At 35.2% G+C, this 21,968-nt stretch overlaps 1 protein-coding gene and 1 long non-coding RNA gene across 5 annotated transcripts in view; one reads left to right on the forward strand and one right to left on the reverse strand.

Annotated features, from left to right (window-relative positions):
• PK1-R (Pyrokinin 1 receptor) overlaps nucleotides 1–21,968 on the forward strand; it is a 159,300-nt gene that overhangs the window by 11,261 nt on the left and 126,071 nt on the right. The window lies entirely within an intron of this gene.
• On the reverse strand, nucleotides 18,034–21,290 carry LOC141389278 (uncharacterized). Its single transcript, XR_012409014.1, has 3 exons — nucleotides 18,995–21,290; nucleotides 18,623–18,931; nucleotides 18,034–18,540 (listed from the first exon to the last, which is right to left on the reverse strand). It is a non-coding gene; the product is annotated as an uncharacterized lncRNA (long non-coding RNA).

The raw sequence follows: 21,968 nt of genomic DNA on the forward strand, positions 1-21,968 counted from the left end.
CGATAGAAAGTTCTGAATGAAGTAGCCCTGATAGATTTTATTTTTTTCGTTGTTTTATGAAAACACCCATACCTCTGCGAATGATGTGCGTGAAATCTATGAACGTTGTCCGGTAAAAGAGGGTGAGAATTCAGTCAATCATGATTCATGAAGTATTAATTGGCGGTTGCTTCTATTGTTGTGCCAATGAGTGGTGTTCTTTCCGCGTAGTAAATCAAAACCATACATTAATGTACAATTCTATTATGTAGAACAAAGACTAAACATTGAGGGGTTGCTACTGTAAATCATAAACAGAGATTTTCAGTTCTTTCCTTTGTAAGCGACAAAATATTTATGTTTAAATATATTATTTTTAGGACATTTATAAACGATTTGTATTTCGATACAAATATTTTGATGGGTTTATATCAATGTCAAAAGTGCATAGAAATCAACATAGTGGTTTTTATAATTTTAATTTGAGAACAAAATAGTTTATCATTCTATTTAAGCCATCACGATCGATGCATTGACAAATTTTACATTTTGCGAGGTCCCAGTAGGCAATGCATATCTTAATCTACTTTCTGATTTTTCTACCTTCAGATTTCAGAAAAAAAGGATAATTTTTTTTCGCGCTACATCAACGATTTTTGATATGTAGGTTAAGAAAAAGATTCACAGTACGAATCTGGTCGCGAGCCAATTTTTGGTTGTTGCGGACAAAAGTTATGGCGCTTTTATTTCGCTTTTTAAGAAAGAAAATATTATAAAAACGCTAATTATTTTAATGAGCACAATTGTTACAAAAAAGTTCTCTCGAAGTGACTTCAGCGAGTAGATTGCATAATACCTGCAAAATATTACACAGAATTCGCGGAATGTACATAAAATTGATAAATTATTGAATATAAGTCAACTTTTTTCAAAATTAAGGCCCATTTAGTGGTCATAAAATTACATAAAAATTTGTTCTAGATCAAAACTTCACGGCGAATCAAATGAGACTACAATCATACAGACTGGTGTTATAGTTTCGATGTTACAGCCAAAATAAGCATAAGTAGTAAAAAAAATTGTGAAAATCTATAGGAATACTTCCTTCATTTTGCTTAAATCTCCCAATAAAATAGACGGATTTTGCTTTATTGACATTCATATTAAAGCTTTTCCATTAGGGAAGGTAATTGGGTTGATGAGGAATAATCTCAAAGCTTCTGAAATGGAAATAGAGGTCAAATAACCTATTTTAATTTATATGCATTTTAAAATACGTGTAAATCTCGTAATTATCAAAATCATTTTGTCCGCATGTAGCATCGGCTGCATCTTAGCATTAAAAAACCTATAAAATATCGCTAATTTGCGCAAAGTGCATACAATTTTTGTCCGCATCCGATTTCAATGTCAACCATGAAAATCTACATCGATATATATCTATTTGAAGGCGATCAATCAAGAACCGCGGATGTAGCATCACACACTATTTTTTGGGATAAAATGAATGTAGCTTTCTTATCAGTAACGTTTTCAAATCTCTGTTTCCGCTAAAACGAAGATGTTGCACTAGTTTTTTCATTGCAGTGGAAACGATGCGCAGAAAACGCGATAAAATACGCGATATTTTCAAAAACAATTTTAGGTGATTTTTCTACTTTGGAATTTCTCGTAACTCGCGTTTTAGTAGATAGATTTTCACGAGGAATGATTTATTGGATCCGAAACGTAAAAAACTAAAATGTGCAATGGAGTACGAAGTATTCTAGAGACAATTGCAAATATTAGACCCGAAAAATATGATTTTTAGAAAAATGTTCACACAAAATTTCCGCATTTGGATGCAGATTTCTATGAAGCTGTGCAGACTACATTCACAATATACGTATCAAATAACTCAGAATCGCAAGTATTACAATTCTATATATGATTTTTTGAAAAACCTGTTTGCGGAATGACATTAGAAGAAAATTTCAAAAAACACTGTAAATCTGGCTTCAAAATGTCAGCATCTTTCAATGGTAGAAGCAGACGAAATTTTGAAAAATAATACATTATTGAGATGATCCTTATTTAGTTTGCTTCTGCTTTTACTTTGACAGGAAACTCAAGAGAAGTGTGGTTTACTCACAAATCGAGATATAACAAAAAAAGACATGGTGTCTTCAACCCATTTTCACCAATTTTTTAACATAAATATAGCCACAGCTTCCACGCAAATTATCTTTTAAGGCTAATATTTTTTGCCACGACCAAAAACATTTCATTTTATCCAAAAGTATTTAATTTGTATAATATACAATCACGAGTCGCGTTTTCTGAAAGGGCAAACCTTGGCTTCAGCTATGTTAAATTTTCAAAAATATTGGTGATATACACTTTGATACGACCAAAAATGTGCCTCATCAAAATAATGGTTTTAGACCCCAAGTATGTTTGTACGATATACGTTTCAGACAATTTTGAGTAGATCTAGCAATGTCCGTCCGTCTGTATGTCTGGCTGGCTGGTGCGCACGATAACTCTCGAACGGATCAACCGATTCGAACCAAATTTTGGGTATCGTAATATTTTGTCAAAACTTAGTTTAAGTTCGAAGATGCACATCGTATTATTTCTTCCAGATATAGATCGGGTTCGGGTAGGTTGCGGTTGCGGTTTCCTTTACGACGGTACAATTTTTTTGCGCAAGTCCATACTTCCTGAGATATTGGCCTAAAAGTTCTAAAAAACCCTGACGGCACCAACCAAAATGGTAAATACACTAGTTAATTCTTGCAGGAAGTTTCTGATTGGTGCAGACTTTGCACATCGTATTATTTCATCCAGTCATGTATTAGGTTCGAATATGGACTATATCGGAAAAACTAAAAAAATATATATTATAAGGTATATATCAATGTATTTAAAACCGCGGAAAAATAAACCAAATATAAATATATGTAAAATCGAATCGGGTGACGTAGGGGATGAATGATACCAAGCAACGGTCTTGACCGGCTTTAACATGGCAAAGCCCAGGATTTATCTTGGTCCCTCTTTCATCTCAAGTGGACACTGACCTCCCCGTGGTGTCACCTGGGGAACTGCCTTTAACACCCGTTAAAGGTAGTGAGCTAACATGTGCCGCGCGTTCACCCATAAGAACGTTAAAAACTTGGGTTTGGGCGTCGGGTTAGTAACCCTCCCCTAGAAAAAACATCCTACTATGAAAAAACAAAAGAAAAGAAAAACAAACCCCTCTAAAGTTGACGAACCCCGCAAACGTTTTAAGGACCATGATCTGCGAATCTGCACCTGGAATGTTCGCACTCTTTATAGAGAAGGTGCAGTCTTCGCATTGGCAGACGTACTTGAAAAGTACAAGGCCGACATTACTGCCATACAGGAAATACGATGGATTGGGAAAGGCGTCACAACAACACCTAAAGGTGACGCACTGTATTATAGCTGCCATGATGTAAAGCATGTGGATTCGTAGTTAGTCGGAGACTAAAACATCTGGTATCCAGCTTCACCCCAGTGAATGAAAGATTTGCTGCAATTCGAATAAAAGCTAAATTCTTCAACATCAGCTTTATTTGCGCTCATGCTCCCACTGAAGAAAAGGACGAACAGACCAAAGATATATTTTACGAGCGCTTAGAAGAAACATATGACCGTTGCCCTGCCCATGATATTAAAATCATTCTAGGCGATTTTAATGCCAAAATTGGAAAGGAGAATATCTTTGGCCCAACAGTCGGGAAATTCAGTCTCCACAGTGAAACATCTGACAATGGTATGAGGCTGATAGACTTTACAGCTGTAAAAAACATGGTAGTTAGCAGTACCAGATTTAATCATCTCGATATTCATAAGTGCACCTGGCTGTCTCCAGATCAAAGAACAAGTAATCAAATTGATCATGTTGTAATAGATGGAAGACATTCATCCAGCGTGTTGGATGTACGATCGTTCCGAGGCGCAAACATTGATTCGGACCTTCGTACCCGTCTAAACGTTGCAAATAAAGCACGAACAGACACAACGCGGAAGTTGGACATCGATAGGCTGCAAACACAACAGATAGCCACAGCATATTCCACTCAACTAGCCCAATTGCTTAACGCGAGCACTCCTTGTCCCGATAACATAACAACACAATGGCAACATATTGCCCACTCCATGCAAACAGCCGCAAAATCCATACTTGGATTCCAGAGACCTCCACAAAGGAATTCATGGTATGACCAGGAGTGTCGTGCTGATACCGAAGAGAAAAATGCGGCATATAGAGCTACTTTACAATCAGTAGCAACGTAGCGCACGAGAGAGACATCGGGAGAAAAGGAGAGAAGAGAAACGTCTTTTCCGCAAGAAAAAGAGAGAAATGGAAAAGAAAATGAAAAAAAAATCGAGATGTGCAGGAGCCAGAATGAAGTCCGAAAATTCTACCAAAGAGTGAAGCATCAAACAGATGGCTTTGGTACAGGCACATCCTCCTGTAGAGACCAGCAAGGTAATCTGGTAACAGATACAGATAGCGTGCTCAGGATATGGAAGGAACATTTCTCCAATCTGCTGGTATCCAATAGTAGCGAAGACGATGATACCACGGATCCAATTCCAGAAGATGGTATAGACTGTATACCGCCCGGCCAAGATGAGGTAAAAACAGCAATCAACCGGCTAAAGAATAATAAAGCAGCAGGAGACGATGGCTTACCAGCCGAGCTGTTTAAAATCGGAGGCGACGCGCTGATAAGGTGTATGCATCTGGCAGGAGGAACGCGTACCCGACGATTGGAACCTGAGCATCCTATGTCCCGTCCACAAGAAAGGAGGGGCATAAGTCTTCTCCCTATTGCCTATAAGATAGTGTCAGGGATATTGTGCGAACGACTAAAGCCAATGGTCAACGAAATAATTGGACCATATCAATGTGGCTTTAGACCTGGCAAGTCCACCATTGACCAGATATTTACCCTGCGGCAAATCCTAGAGAAGACCCAAGAGATGCAGATCGACACATTTCACCTTTTCGTCGATTATAAAGCAGCATTCGACAGTTCCCTCCCATCAAAGGTATTCCACGCAATGTCTGAATTTGGTATCCCCGCAAAGCTCATCCGGCTTTGTAAGATGACATTAACTGATACTAGGTCCTCAGTTAACATTGGAAAGAACCTCTCCGAAGAATTTTGTACCAAAAGAGGTTTCAGACAAGGAGACAGCCTTTCGTGTGACCTATTCAACATTTTGCTGGAAAAGGTAATACGAGATGCAAATGTCAAAAGAAATAGCACAATTTACACCAATAGCCACATGTTACTTGCCTATGCTGATGACATAGACATCATGGGACGATCAGTAAAGGAAGTAACTGATACCTTTATGAAGGTCGAAGCAGAATCTGCGAAAGTGGGTCTGGCGGTAAACGGCGAAAAGACCAAATTGATGGTGTCGACGCGCAAAGCGTCCATAGAGCTCGGACCAACCGTGGAAGTTGGTACCTACAATTTTGAGGTAGTTAAAGACTTCGTCTACCTCGGCACTGCCATAAACACAACAAACAACATCAGTTGTGAAATAAGAAGAAGAATTGTATTGGCCAACATATGCTACTATGGTCTAAGTAAGCAATTTAAAAACAAAGCCACATCTCGTCAAACAAAAATAACACTATACAAAACGCTGATACTACCCGTGCTAATGTATGGCTCCGAAGCATGGGTACTTGCGCAAGCAGATAAGGCAGTGCTTGGTGTGTTTGAGAGGAAAATTCTTCGAAAGATCTACGGGCCGATTTGCGTTGACGGTGAATATCGACGTCGTATGAACCACCAGCTATATCAGCTACACAAAGACATGAATATAGTTAAACGTATCGAGATGCAACGATTGCGATGGCTAGGCCATATCATGAGAATGAGCGATGATGAACCCGCTAAAAAGGCGTATGAATACATGCCACATGGCGGTGCACGCAGAATCGGCAGGCCTAAGCTTCGATGGAGCATACAAGTGGATGAAGAAATGGAAAGGCGCGGTATTCCAAAAAGTTAAGCGAAAAACAGAGAGGAATGGAGATCTTTTCTTAGTTCGGTCTATGGAACAAATGTTCTGTAATGGGCCAACTAAGTAAGTAAAATCGAATAGATTTGCAATTGTGAGAAGAATTTATTTAATATACACTCTAAACTTTTTCTGTTGACTTTCACAATGATAATGATAGGCAACAAGATGCGACACAAAAGTGCGTAATTTTAAACAGCTTTGTTGTTGTAAGATTTTACGCATAATGTGTTTAAAACTTTACACATTTCTTGTTGCGATTTTAGACACTATTTATTGTAATTTTAGGAAATTCGGTGTGTAAATTTGAGCAAATTTGTGCTTAATTTATGATTGCGTTTAATAAAACAACATTTTCAATAGAATGGGAAATTCATTTTTATTTTTTAACAAAAACTTAACTTATTTCATTTATAAACCAAAAATACTTATATAAATAAATAGGAATTCATCTAGTTTTTGTATGAGGGTTACAATTCTTTTAATATTATTGATATTCGTTTTTTTGCCTCTGACCTGTATGGGATAAAATTTAAAGAAGTATCACATACAAAATTCACAAGTTTGTGAGATATCTTTATACCCTACACCACTATGTGGGGAGGGTATTATAAGTTGGTTTTGGCCAAAAAGTTTGTAACGCATCGAAATAATGGTCGTAGACCCATACTTATATATACCAAAATGAATGTCTCGACGAGCTGAGTCGATCTGGCTATGTGTGTCCGTCCGTCAGTCCGTCCGTCCGTCCGTCTGTCCGTCTGTCCATCTAAACCTTGTAATCACGCTACAGGTCGCAATTTTGATCGGATCGTCACGAAATTTTGGATGTTGATGGGAGTCCCGGAGGGGAAGAAGCCTATTGATTTTGGTGATGGTCGGATAATATTTAGGGGTCAGAATGGGCAAAAAACTAATGCGGATAAAAAGACAACGTTTTTTTCCAAAGCGAATATCTCAGCTTCTATACGGGGTATACCAAAAGCAAAACCTGACAATAAAATTAGAAAATATCGCCTTTCTAATGATGTAAAGTCGGTTCTCGTAGGTGATCAAACAACGAAGATATCACAATAGTCGCAAGTAAAACCCAAGTTTTCATTTTTGCAATTTTAATTATAATGACGAATATCACAGCTTTGGTTGAGGACTTTCCAAAAGCAAAGCCTGGCTGTGAAAGTAGAAGATCCCATCTTTACAATGATGTAAACTAGGTCGGCGTAGGTGACCAAATAACGGAGATATCGCAATAGTCGGTAATACATCCCATTTTTCCACTTTTTTGGAAATCACGCTACAGGTCTCAATTTTGATCGGATCGTCACGAAATTTTGAGGGTTAATGGGGGTCACACAGATGAAGAAGCCTATTGATTTTGGTGATGGTCGGATAATATTTAGGGGTCGTAATGGGCAAAAAACTTATTTGGAGAAAAAGACAACGTTTTTTTCCAAAGCGAATATCTCAGCTTCAATATGGGGTATATCAAAAGCAGAACCTGAACATGAAAGCAGAAAATATCGCCTTTCTAATGATGTGAAGTAGGTTCTCGTAGGTGATCAAACAACGAATATATCGCAATAGCCGCTAATAGAACGCAACTTTTTATTTTTGCGATTTTAATAATAATGACGAATATCACAGCTTCGGTTGGGGATCTTCCAAAAACAAAGTCTGACTATGAAAGTAGAAAATCAAATCTTTACAATGATGTAAAGCAGGTTGGCGTAGGTATCCAAATAACGGAGATATCGCAATAGTCGGTAATACATCCCATTTTTTCATTTTTTTAATCACGCTACAGTTCGCAATTTTAATCGGATCGTCACGAAATGTTGGGGGCTAATGGGGATCCTACAGAGAAAGAAGCCTATTGATTTTGGTGATGGTCGGATAATATTCAGAGGTCGGAATGGGCAAAAAACTTATTTGGAGAAAAAGTCAACGTTTTATTTCAAAGCGAATATCTCTGCTTCTAAAAGGGGTATATCAAAAGCAGAACTTGCTGATGAAAGTAGAAAATATCACCTTTGCAACGATGTTACCTAGGTTGTCGTAGGTGGTCAAACAACGAAGGTATCGCAAAAGCCGCTAATAGAACACAACTTTTCATTTTTGCGATTTTAATAATAATGACGAATATCACAGCTTTGGTTCCGGACCTTCCAAAAGCAAAGTCTGACAATGAAAGTAAAAAATCCCATCATTACAATGATGTAAAGCAGGTTGGCGTAGGTATCCAAATAACGGAGATATCGCAATAGTCGGTAGTACATCGCATTTTTCCACTTTTTTGGAAATCACGCTACAGGTCGCAATTTTAATTGGATCGTCACGAAATTTTGGGTGTTATTGGGGGTCCCACAAAGGAAAAAACCTTTTGATTTTTGATAATGGTCGGATATTATTCAGGGGTCGGAATGTGACAAAAAAAATATTTGGAAAAAGGCCAACGTTTTATTTCAAAGTTAATATCTCCCTTCTGTAGGAGGTATATCGAAAGCAAAACCTGGCAAGGAATGTGGAAAATATCACCTTTACAACGATGTGAAGTAGGTTGTCATAGGTGGTCAAACAACAGAGATATCGCAATAGTCGTTAATGCATCCCTTTTTCCATTTTTGCGCAATCACACTACGAAATTTTGATCGGATCTTCACGAAATTTTGGGGGTTGATGGGGGTCTAACACAGAAAGAAGCCTATTGATGGTTGGCATACATCCCACTTTTCCTTTTTTTATTTGGGTTGTACTGTCGATGCACCTAAATGCGTTTCAAAAAAATTGACCTGTGTTAATGAAGACATTCAGAGCAAAAGCGCTAAGCTATCCCAATTTTAATATTTTGAATTTTATTAGTCAAAAGCTTATGAAGAGGGGTAGTGGTGTAGGGTATCACATAGTCGGCCCCGACCCGACTATAGCCTTGGCTCACTTGTTTGGATATTCTATATTGAATATGTAAAAATAACAAAGTAATTGTATAATTAAAGTTGGTATGTCGCTGTTGGGCTCTATACCAAACCCGTTCGTAGGTATTGATATGGTTACGAAGTTTTTCGGCAAATCACACACACGCGACCCGAACGCAAAGTAAGAGAGCAAATGCTTTGATTTTTTTACTTCAGTCTTGTACTGAATGTCATGCAAGTAGGTTGATGCCGCTTTATTTGTTTTTTTGGGTACACTGAAAAGATTTTGCAGTTGTACAGCAAATATGTGGAGGGAAGAATTTGAAAATGATTTTTTGTTTTGTATTAATATTTTTAATGACGCAGAATGCCTCGTCTGCAATGCAACAATAAACAAGTAAGAAAAGCGTTAAGTTCGGTCGGGCCGAACTTTTTATACCCTCCACCACAAATTTCAGCCGTTTCGGTGGATTAATGTGGCCACTACCTTCAAAATACCGAAATTCGGAAGGTACCGTTCTATGGGGGCTATATGATGGCGTGGACCTATACCTACAAATTTCTGGGGTAAAGTTTTATACGCCTAAAGAAGACTAAATACCAAATTTCAGCCATATTGGTGTGATAATGAGACTAAAACGTTCAAAATATCGAAAATCGGGAGATTTGTATTATGGGGGCTATATCAACACGTGGACCTATATAAACATTTTATGGTAGAAATGTTTCTTAGCCTCTGGAAACACAAAATACAAAGTTGCAACCGATTCTTTGGTCAAATGGGACTAATACATTCAAAATATATTAAAATGACGCGTACTTTATAAGGGGTCTTATGTGGGGACTATACCAAAACGTGGACCTATATAACCCAACTTGGTAAGAATATTTTCTGGCCTCTGAAGACACAAAATACCAAATTACAACCAATTCTGTGGTCAAATGGGTCTAATACATTCAAAATATGTTATAATGACGCGTACTTTATATGGGGCCTTATATGGGGGCTATACCAAAACGTGGACCTATATAACCCAACTTTGGTAGAAATATTTTTTGGCCTCTGGAGACACAAAGTACCAAATTACAACCAATTCGGTGGTAAAATGGGCCAAATATCTTAAAAATTCCTTAAAACGACGCGTACTTTATATGGGGCCTTATATGGGGGCTATATCAAAACGTGGACCTATATAACCCAACTTTGATAGGAATATTGTTTGGCCTCTGGAGACACAAAGTACCAAATTACAACCAATTCGGTGGTAAAATGGGCCAAATATCTTAAAAATGCCTTAAAACGACGACGCGTCACGCGTCATTTTGTATGGGGGCTATACGAAAGCGTGGACCTACATAGCGCGCTTTCAATACCAAAAGTCCTACGTAAATATAACATATTTTCCCAAAATTTCATCAACCTACGTCAATCCGTTCGGACGCTAGAGTGATTTCCACAGACGGACAGACAGACGGACGGACATGGCTATATCGATGTAGAATTGCACGCTGATCAAGAATATATATACTTTGTGGGGTCTACAATGATTATTTCGAGTAGTTACAAACGTAGTGACAAACTTAATATACCCCCATCCTATAGTGGAGGGTATAAAAATGTATATAAACAAAGGAGAGGATTCGAAATGCGGTATATGTATGTATCTGTTTGCTTTGATGAAAGCACTGATATAAGGGACACAAGTCAAATGCTAATTTATATTAGAACCGTAGACAATTTGTTCAATGCATTTGAAGAAATTTTAAAGTTGAAATCGCTATCATTAATTAACTCCTAGCAATCGCAGTTTTAATAAAAGAAACTGAAGTGGATACTTTTGACTGTGATTCACTGTATATTATTTTTAATTTTAGTCATACAAAGCGAACGCGCCAACAATATATTTTTTCTATTTGAAAATTTTGCCTTTTTAGGCGAAGATCATTTTTAGTATTATTTTTTTTTTAATTTATTAATCGAGCTTTTTTATGATCTATAATGCAAATGAAAAAGGAAAGCCGACGATTCGAACCCACACACCCACCACTATGTTTGGCTCTGAACGCTAACACGCCGTGACAACTTTTTTCCTGTGTTTTTCATTTCACCCTGTTCTGTTCTCCCAGCAAACACAATGTCGGACGTCCGACGCGTCTGCTCAAAGTCGGAAGTTTTTTCCGAGGCGTCTGACCGACTTCGGTCCGAACTCTGTCCGACTAGTCTGACGAACTTTTTACTGTCCGCTCTCTCCCTCTCTGAAGGAAATTTTTCTATTTTCTCTTGTGCTGCTTTGCCAAAATTAAGTGTAAATAAGCAGAGAGAAAAGAATTGTACATGTTTCGCTCGCACATTGTAAATGTGTAATTGTTGATGTGCCGACATTGATGCAGTACGAAGAAAAATTGAGTGCTCGGGTTTTAATTTCTGTATCGGAGAACAAATTTGGTTTATTTTTGTTATGCGTGTAGATGCATGATAGTGTTTAAATGTTATTCATAGTGATCGGTTGCATACATATTTCTTTATTTTTGTGAAGTTAATGAAAGTAAAGATTTTCTTCGTCAAACTTCAACACTATGTTTTATATTTGTATATGGCCAAAGTTAAGTTTCTTAACACTTTTATGTGTATGAACATTTTTTGCATGTGAAGACATGTATTTCCACAGATCGTGTTGACGAATTTGTTGTTTTCCACAGTTTGTTTTCCGCATTTAACACAGCATAAGATGATATTAAAACCTTTAATATGTTTATAGTAGATAAACTTTTATAGGATTTGGATATATCTTAACTAAAACACTTTCGAATTTCATAAGATTTTACTTCCGAATTCGGACCGATAGCTGTCCGAAAGTCGGTAAATAAATCAGAAATTTATACGATAGTTCATCAGAGTTCGGACCGAATTCGGTCCGAAAGTCGGCTAAAACATCCGATTTTCATCCGAATTTCGGTCAGAGAACACGTCAACCACGCCATATGACTTTCGGTCAGAGTTCGGACCGAATTCGGATCCGAACTCGGACGTTTCATCCGACTTTCGGACCGAATTCGGTCCGAACTCTGATGTTTTTTCCGATTTTGGTTTGCTGGGCTGTCAGTGTAATTTTACCCACACATAAACAATTTAAGCGCTCGCTCTTCTTGGTCGGCTATGCTCTATACTGGTCATTTCATCTTCTAACCAGACATATGCGATAGAATTCCTCTCTTCATCTGTAAGGGGTGTATCTGAAATGATTTAATTAAATTGAAACTCTTTTTATCTTTTCTTGTTATACAGTGTATACTTACAAATTATGGAAACCCATTGAGTAGCCGTTTCGTTTACACGTTTAATTTCGTCTATCGTTGTTCCAAACTAAAATATTGCCTTTACAATGCTGTTGTGCACCTTTTGTATGGTCAATGTGAAAAAGCATGCAAATCTTTCAAAATTGGATTTGAATATTGAAATATCCAAACCCATTAACTTCTCAAAGTGGTCAAATAGCCATTCTTTGTGAAATATCATTGGCCAGTTCTCCAATATATTTCGGCCAGTTGGGATATTTTGCGAATCATTATAAAATGCTCGCTGTGTGGCAAAACAGTCACAAATTTGGCATACATATATTTTTATATAAATACTTAAATTAATTTAAATTGTATTACTTATTTAAAACACAATATTACGCCACCACCACTTCTGCTCAAAACAAAGAACGGAAAGCTACTAAGCGCGAGCACGTGTGTTTGCATGTTGTTGTTATGTCTTTGGAGTTATGCACACTTTCAGTTCTGATTTTGCTACAGTTTGTGCTTAATTTTAGGCATTTTCTGTTGAAATGCAGTTTTTGCAACACTTTATGTTTGTAATTAAGCACTTCGTGTTTAATTTCAAGCATTTTCTGTTTCAAATCCAATTTTTGCAATAATTTATGTTTGAAATTACGCATTTCTATAAATTACACTATAATTTGTTAATTATTACGCACCTCTTAAAAAATAAACAAAAAATCACAGTGATTTTTATTGCAATTTCCAACAAATAATTTAGAGTGTATGTATGTATAATATAGTTTAAACATTTTGGGTAGCGACCAAAAATCACAAAAAGTCAGAAATAAGTATTTTATTTTTCTTAAACTCACTTCATATAGACTTATACTAAATTGGCCGTTACTAAAAGTCTTCTGCATTGGTATTATTAGGTTTCAAAACCCGATTTTGCTCGTTTTTTCATATTTATCAGATTTTGTAAGATTACTTCTCAATAAAAAGTCTAATTGTGGAAGTTTGGTTTGAGGAAATAAATAACAAATACAAGTAAGCAAAGGCTATAGTCGGACGGGGCCGACCATGTGATACCCTACACCACAACCTGTAGGAATTAGCTATGTGCAACCGCCTTGCACGCTGAATGTCTGGGTTCGATTCCCATCAAATTGTTAACGGTGGCAAAATACCTCTTAGTAATTTTGGCGATATTTTCTGAATATTTCAGCCATGAAGAACGTCTCTACAAGTGACAACTTAGGACACGCCGTTCGGACTCGGCGATATAAACTAGGTCACATATCAATAACTTAATATGAATCCATTGATGGATATTTGTGGAAAAATATATAAATTATACATTTCTAAAAAATATTCGAAATTTGAAAATTCACATTGATTAGCCTCTCCTGCTACATCTTCAAATTGTCTTTGAATATCAGGTTCCTTTTGGAATACACCTAAAATAAATAAATGAATATATCAGGAATATTGTCAATTATTTCATATTCCATTTCAGAAAAAATGTTAAATTTTTTTTCGCGCTACATCCACGATTTTTGATATGTAGGTTAAGTAAAAAATTGCCAGTACGAATCTGGTCGCGAGCCAATTTTTGGTTGTTGCGGACAAAAGTTATTGCCCTTTTATTTCGCTTTTTAAGAAAGAAAATATTATAAAAACGCTAATTATTTTAATGAGCACAATTGTTACTAAAAAGTTCTCTCGAAGTGACTTCAGCGAGTAGATTTCATAATACCTACAAAATGTTACACAGAATTCGCAGAATGTACATAAAATTGATAAATTAATGAATATAAGTCAACTTTTTTCAAAATTAAGGCCCATTTAGTGGTCATAAAGTTACATAAAAATTTTTTGTGGATCAAAACTTCACGGCTAATCAAATGAAACTAAAATCATACAGATAAGCACATATTTTGGTCAAACAAATAATTTTTTGTTTGAAAAAATATTTTTTCACATGCATTATGTTGTAAAAAATATTGAAAAAATCTATAGGAATACTTCTTTCATTTTGCTTAAATCTCCCAATAAAATAGACGGATATTGCTTCATTGACATTCATATTAAAGCTTTCCCATTAGGGAAGGTAATTGGGTTGATGAGGATATATCTCAAAGCTTCTGAAATGTAAACAGAGGTCAAATAACCCATTTTAATTTATATGCATTTTAAAATACGTGTAAATCGCGTTATTATCAAAATCATTTTGTCCGCATGTGATTTTCATGCACAACAAGACTATATCTTTAAATTTATATACAGTGACACAGAAAAGTATACATACACCCTACAAAAATGCAGTTTTGGCTAAGTCGTTGGGTTTTTTACAGCAACAACTACACTGTGTGACTCCTTTGTGACAAAAGAACCATAATTACACAAATTTATTTTAATCTAATGCGTATATTTAATACAATTGAAGAAATTCAATTTTCACAACACAGAAAAGTATACATACACCCCAAGGAAATACGAGTATTATCGTAAAATTTATGGAATTAGTAGCAAAATTTATACATTTTTTAGTTTTGGCGAATGTCTCTGGGTGTCTGAGATATATTTTAGAGAAAAGAAAATAATTTTTGGGGGTCAAATGCCGTTATTTAGGGTCAAATTTCGTATATACCTCGTTAAAGCTGACCCTTGCTTAATTTTTTGCGTTTTTAGGTATTGTACTTTATAAAAAGCACAAAATTCATATCAGATGGCAAATCTTGAGACCCTAGAAAGCTTTGAAGTTCTTTTTGTGCGTAATATACCTTCCTGAACGTCGATAAATGCACGTTTTCCCTCAGATTTCTCAGGAAGTGAATAGATTCCGCGGAATTCTTGGTGCAAATTACATATACATGGCCTTGAATTGCCTTGTAATATTGTCGGATACAATCCTTGGGCATCAATTGATTCAGAAATGTACAATTATACGAAACGTTTCGCGCCTATAGTAACGGTAATGATCATAATACGAAAACGATGTTGTTCACCGTACAAATTTCATGCTTTTTTTGTAGTGCTTATATTTTGTTGCTTTAGAAGCTTTGGGAACAGGTTTGTAACAAAATATGTCACATTTCTGATTCAATTAATGCCCAAGGACTGTATCAGACCATAATACAAGGCAATTCAATGCATTTTGTATGTAATTTGCGCCAGGAATTCCGCGGAATATATTAACTTCCTGAGAAATTTGAGGAAACACGTGCATTAATCGACGTTCAGGAAGGAATATTTTGCTCAATAACAACATCAAAGCTTTCTTGGGTCTCAAGATTTGTAATCTGAAACTAATTTTGTGCTTTTTATAAAGTACAATACCTAAAAACGCAAAAAATTAAGCAAGGGTCAACTTTAATTTTGCTACTAATTCCATAAATTTTACGATAATACTCGTATTTCCTTGGGGTGTATGTATACTATTCTGTGTTGTGAAAACTGGATTTCTTCAATTGTATTAAATATACGCATTAGATTAAAATAAATTTGTGTAATTATGATTATTTTGTCACCAAGGAGCCACACAGTGTAGTTATTGCTGTAAAAAACCCAACGATTTAGCCAAAACTGCATTTTTGTACGGTGTATGTATACTTTTCTGTGTCACTGTATATTTTTCGAAATTTACATTGGAGGCTAAGATGTAGCATCGGCTGCATCCGAGCATTAAAAAACCTATAAAATATCGCTAGTCTGTGCAAAGTGCATACAATTTTTGTCCGCATCCGATTTCAGTGTTCACCTTGAAAATCTATATCGATATATATCTATTTCAAGGCGATAAAATGAATGGGATAAAATGAATGTAGCTCCCTTATCAGTGAAGTTTTCAAATCTCTGTTTCCGCCAAAACGAAGATGCTGTACTAGTTGTTTCATTGCAGTGGAAACGAACCGCATAAAACGCGATAACATACGCGAAATTTCTAAAAACAATTTTAGGTGATTTTTCTACTTTGGAATTTCTTGTAAATCGCGTTTTAGTAGATAGATTTTCAAGGGGAATCATTTATTGGATCAGGAACGTAAAAAACTAAAATGTGCAATCAAGTACGAAGAAAATGAATGACAATTGTTAAAATTAGGCCCGAAAAATATGATTTTTAGAAAAATGTTCGCACAAAATTTTCGCATTTGGATTCAGATTTCTATGAAGCTGTGCAGACTACATTCACAATATTCGTATCAAATAACTCAGAATCGCAAGTACTACAATCCTGTATATGGATTTTTGAAAAACCTGTTTGCGGAATGAAATTGGAGGAATATTTCAAAAAACACTGTAAATCTGGCTTCAAAATGTCAGCATCATTTAATGGTGGAAGCAGACGAAATTTTGAAAAGTAATACATTAGCAAGATGATCCTTATTTAGTTTGCTTCTGCTTTTACTTTGACAGGAAACTCGAGAGAAGTGTGGTTTACTCACAAATCGAGAGATAACAAAAAAAGACATGGTGGCTTCAACCCATTTTCACACATTTTTTAACATAAATATAGCCACAGCTTCCACGCAAATTATCTCTTAAGGCCAATATTTGTTGCCACGTCCAAAAACATTTCATTTTATCCAAAAGTATTTAATTTGTATAATATACAATCACAAGTCGCGTTTTCTAAAAGGGTAAACCTTGGCTTCAGCTATGTTAAATTTTCAAAAATATTGGTGATATACCATTTGGTATATTTGATAATTGGGAAAATTGCGAGTTTATTGAAGATCTATCGTCCAAAAATTGTGTACTTGTACCACACGTATGCTTCGAAAATAGTTCATTGCATATATTGTGATATCAAAAATAGATTTTATACCGGTAGAAATAACTAGCAATGAATAGAAATTCAAAAATTTTGCATGCAAACAAATTTATAAATCCCAAAATTATTCATATTCAATTACACACCAAAGAAGATAGTATAAGTCAGCTGCGCTAACGGTGACATACCCTCAGCCTCTGCCGTATAAAAATATATTTATTTTGTAACACGAGTTTGCTTCAAAATACGTATAATCTGTAGGTAGGGTAATATGGGGCTATACCAAATTAATTTTAGTAAGCTAACTTCTGAGTTTTGGAAAAATTTGAGAATTATTTTTTCAGATTTGTAATTTTAGTTGGAGCCGGCAGGGGTTTTTGGAACTTCTGGACTATTATCTCAGGAAGTATGACTTACTCCGGAAAAGGGACCATGAAAAGAACCTTCTTCAAAAAAATCAAATAGATCCGATACGGGTCCTCAAACTGCACTTTTCCCAAATTTTGTGAGGGGAGTACTCGAATAACGGACCGATATAGTTCATATTCCAACCCGATACATGACTGCACGCAAAAAAATAACGGCCTCTCTAACATATGTCCCAAACATATTTTGCAACAAATATATGTTTGGGTGGAAACAAATATATGTTTGGGTGCAAACATATATTTGTTTGGGTGCAAAGATATTTATGTTTGGGTGCAAAGATATATATGTTTGGGTGCAAACAAAGATATGTTTGGGTGGAAACAATTTTATATTTGGGTGCAAAGATATGTATGTTTGGGTGCAAAAAAATACAAACCCAAAAGGCACAACAAAAAAACAAACACATGCACCAGTGGGCGCTTACTGAGAGCAAGGGAGCGTAAAATTCAATGTAAAACAGGAGGAGGCATTGTGACTCACAAGAGAGCCCATGTGCTCTAAGTGAGCGTAAATTTGTTATCGCTCACAGCCTGTGTAGATGCTAACACGTTGTGAACAACAACAAATTTACGCTCATTGAGAGCACAAGAGAGACCCAAAAATGTTCTCTGCCTCACTCTGATGTAAAACACTTTAAAATTTGTGCTCACTTGCTCTCAGTAAGAACTCACTGGCTATCTCTATAGCAGGGTCGAGCTTCTTTGCTTAGACCGTATAGTGAGGGCGCCCACTGAGTTGTTTTTGCATTTGCTTCTCTCTCTCACGTACAGTGTAAATGAATGAAAACAAACAAAAACATAATGTGGTTGTTGCTTTTTTCACTCATACGTTCATACATGTCTTCGCATTGGCTGTATTTCTGTGGTCGTCGCTGCTCTATAGTATACACACAAATGTTCTGGTTTTTTATTGAAAGGCAAAAGAACAACAAACACATAGATACATACAAAATTCCAAAGAAATACATAACACACTTTAATAAAAGAAAAACTGATTGAAATAATTTGTAAATAGTCACACTTTTAAAAAGGAAAAATATATAGAAACGTAGTTGAACGCTTCTCCTTAGTTGTGAAATAAAACAAACTGTCCTCATAGTTGAAATCATCAGCGGGGAATCGGCATCTAGAAACAAATGATAATGTAATGTAATAAATAAATATGGATATGCCATATTTCAAATATACATAAGTATGTTTGTAATTACCAATATTAAATGCGATTTCTTCCTTGTCCAATAAAATAATTCCATTCAACTTTCCGATTCAATTATAAAATGTATTGGGCATTTAATTTACTAAAAAGCACAATTTCTTTAAAAAAAAAAAACACAAAACACTGATTTATTCTGATGTTTTTTCCGATTTTGGTTTGCTGGGCTGTCAGTGTAATTTTACCCACACATAAACAATTTAAGCGCTCGCTCTTCTTGGTCGGCTATGCTCTATACTGGTCATTTCATCTTCTAACCAGACATATGCGATAGAATTCCTCTCTTCATCTGTAAGGGGTGTATCTGAAATGATTTAATTAAATTGAAACTCTTTTTATCTTTTCTTGTTATACAGTGTATACTTACAAATTATGGAAACCCATTGAGTAGCCGTTTCGTTTACACGTTTAATTTCGTCTATCGTTGTTCCAAACTAAAATATTGCCTTTACAATGCTGTTGTGCACCTTTTGTATGGTCAATGTGAAAAAGCATGCAAATCTTTCAAAATTGGATTTGAATATTGAAATATCCAAACCCATTAACTTCTCAAAGTGGTCAAATAGCCATTCTTTGTGAAATATCATTGGCCAGTTCTCCAATATATTTCGGCCAGTTGGGATATTTTGCGAATCATTATAAAATGCTCGCTGTGTGGCAAAACAGTCACAAATTTGGCATACATATATTTTTATATAAATACTTAAATTAATTTAAATTGTATTACTTATTTAAAACACAATATTACGCCACCACCACTTCTGCTCAAAACAAAGAACGGAAAGCTACTAAGCGCGAGCACGTGTGTTTGCATGTTGTTGTTATGTCTTTGGAGTTATGCACACTTTCAGTTCTGATTTTGCTACAGTTTGTGCTTAATTTTAGGCATTTTCTGTTGAAATGCAGTTTTTGCAACACTTTATGTTTGTAATTAAGCACTTCGTGTTTAATTTCAAGCATTTTCTGTTTCAAATCCAATTTTTGCAATAATTTATGTTTGAAATTACGCATTTCTATAAATTACACTATAATTTGTTAATTATTACGCACCTCTTAAAAAATAAACAAAAAATCACAGTGATTTTTATTGCAATTTCCAACAAATAATTTAGAGTGTATGTATGTATAATATAGTTTAAACATTTTGGGTAGCGACCAAAAATCACAAAAAGTCAGAAATAAGTATTTTATTTTTCTTAAACTCACTTCATATAGACTTATACTAAATTGGCCGTTACTAAAAGTCTTCTGCATTGGTATTATTAGGTTTCAAAACCCGATTTTGCTCGTTTTTTCATATTTATCAGATTTTGTAAGATTACTTCTCAATAAAAAGTCTAATTGTGGAAGTTTGGTTTGAGGAAATAAATAACAAATACAAGTAAGCAAAGGCTATAGTCGGACGGGGCCGACCATGTGATACCCTACACCACAACCTGTAGGAATTAGCTATGTGCAACCGCCTTGCACGCTGAATGTCTGGGTTCGATTCCCATCAAATTGTTAACGGTGGCAAAATACCTCTTAGTAATTTTGGCGATATTTTCTGAATATTTCAGCCATGAAGAACGTCTCTACAAGTGACAACTTAGGACACGCCGTTCGGACTCGGCGATATAAACTAGGTCACATATCAATAACTTAATATGAATCCATTGATGGATATTTGTGGAAAAATATATAAATTATACATTTCTAAAAAATATTCGAAATTTGAAAATTCACATTGATTAGCCTCTCCTGCTACATCTTCAAATTGTCTTTGAATATCAGGTTCCTTTTGGAATACACCTAAAATAAATAAATGAATATATCAGGAATATTGTCAATTATTTCATATTCCATTTCAGAAAAAATGTTAAATTTTTTTTCGCGCTACATCCACGATTTTTGATATGTAGGTTAAGTAAAAAATTGCCAGTACGAATCTGGTCGCGAGCCAATTTTTGGTTGTTGCGGACAAAAGTTATTGCCCTTTTATTTCGCTTTTTAAGAAAGAAAATATTATAAAAACGCTAATTATTTTAATGAGCACAATTGTTACTAAAAAGTTCTCTCGAAGTGACTTCAGCGAGTAGATTTCATAATACCTACAAAATGTTACACAGAATTCGCAGAATGTACATAAAATTGATAAATTAATGAATATAAGTCAACTTTTTTCAAAATTAAGGCCCATTTAGTGGTCATAAAGTTACATAAAAATTTTTTGTGGATCAAAACTTCACGGCTAATCAAATGAAACTAAAATCATACAGATAAGCACATATTTTGGTCAAACAAATAATTTTTTGTTTGAAAAAATATTTTTTCACATGCATTATGTTGTAAAAAATATTGAAAAAATCTATAGGAATACTTCTTTCATTTTGCTTAAATCTCCCAATAAAATAGACGGATATTGCTTCATTGACATTCATATTAAAGCTTTCCCATTAGGGAAGGTAATTGGGTTGATGAGGATATATCTCAAAGCTTCTGAAATGTAAACAGAGGTCAAATAACCCATTTTAATTTATATGCATTTTAAAATACGTGTAAATCGCGTTATTATCAAAATCATTTTGTCCGCATGTGATTTTCATGCACAACAAGACTATATCTTTAAATTTATATACAGTGACACAGAAAAGTATACATACACCCTACAAAAATGCAGTTTTGGCTAAGTCGTTGGGTTTTTTACAGCAACAACTACACTGTGTGACTCCTTTGTGACAAAAGAACCATAATTACACAAATTTATTTTAATCTAATGCGTATATTTAATACAATTGAAGAAATTCAATTTTCACAACACAGAAAAGTATACATACACCCCAAGGAAATACGAGTATTATCGTAAAATTTATGGAATTAGTAGCAAAATTTATACATTTTTTAGTTTTGGCGAATGTCTCTGGGTGTCTGAGATATATTTTAGAGAAAAGAAAATAATTTTTGGGGGTCAAATGCCGTTATTTAGGGTCAAATTTCGTATATACCTCGTTAAAGCTGACCCTTGCTTAATTTTTTGCGTTTTTAGGTATTGTACTTTATAAAAAGCACAAAATTCATATCAGATGGCAAATCTTGAGACCCTAGAAAGCTTTGAAGTTCTTTTTGTGCGTAATATACCTTCCTGAACGTCGATAAATGCACGTTTTCCCTCAGATTTCTCAGGAAGTGAATAGATTCCGCGGAATTCTTGGTGCAAATTACATATACATGGCCTTGAATTGCCTTGTAATATTGTCGGATACAATCCTTGGGCATCAATTGATTCAGAAATGTACAATTATACGAAACGTTTCGCGCCTATAGTAACGGTAATGATCATAATACGAAAACGATGTTGTTCA

Source organism: Musca autumnalis, unplaced genomic scaffold, assembly GCF_047663935.1.
Source record: "Musca autumnalis isolate F117 unplaced genomic scaffold, ASM4766393v1 scaffold_1, whole genome shotgun sequence".
Lineage (NCBI taxonomy): Eukaryota > Metazoa > Arthropoda > Insecta > Diptera > Muscidae > Musca > Musca autumnalis.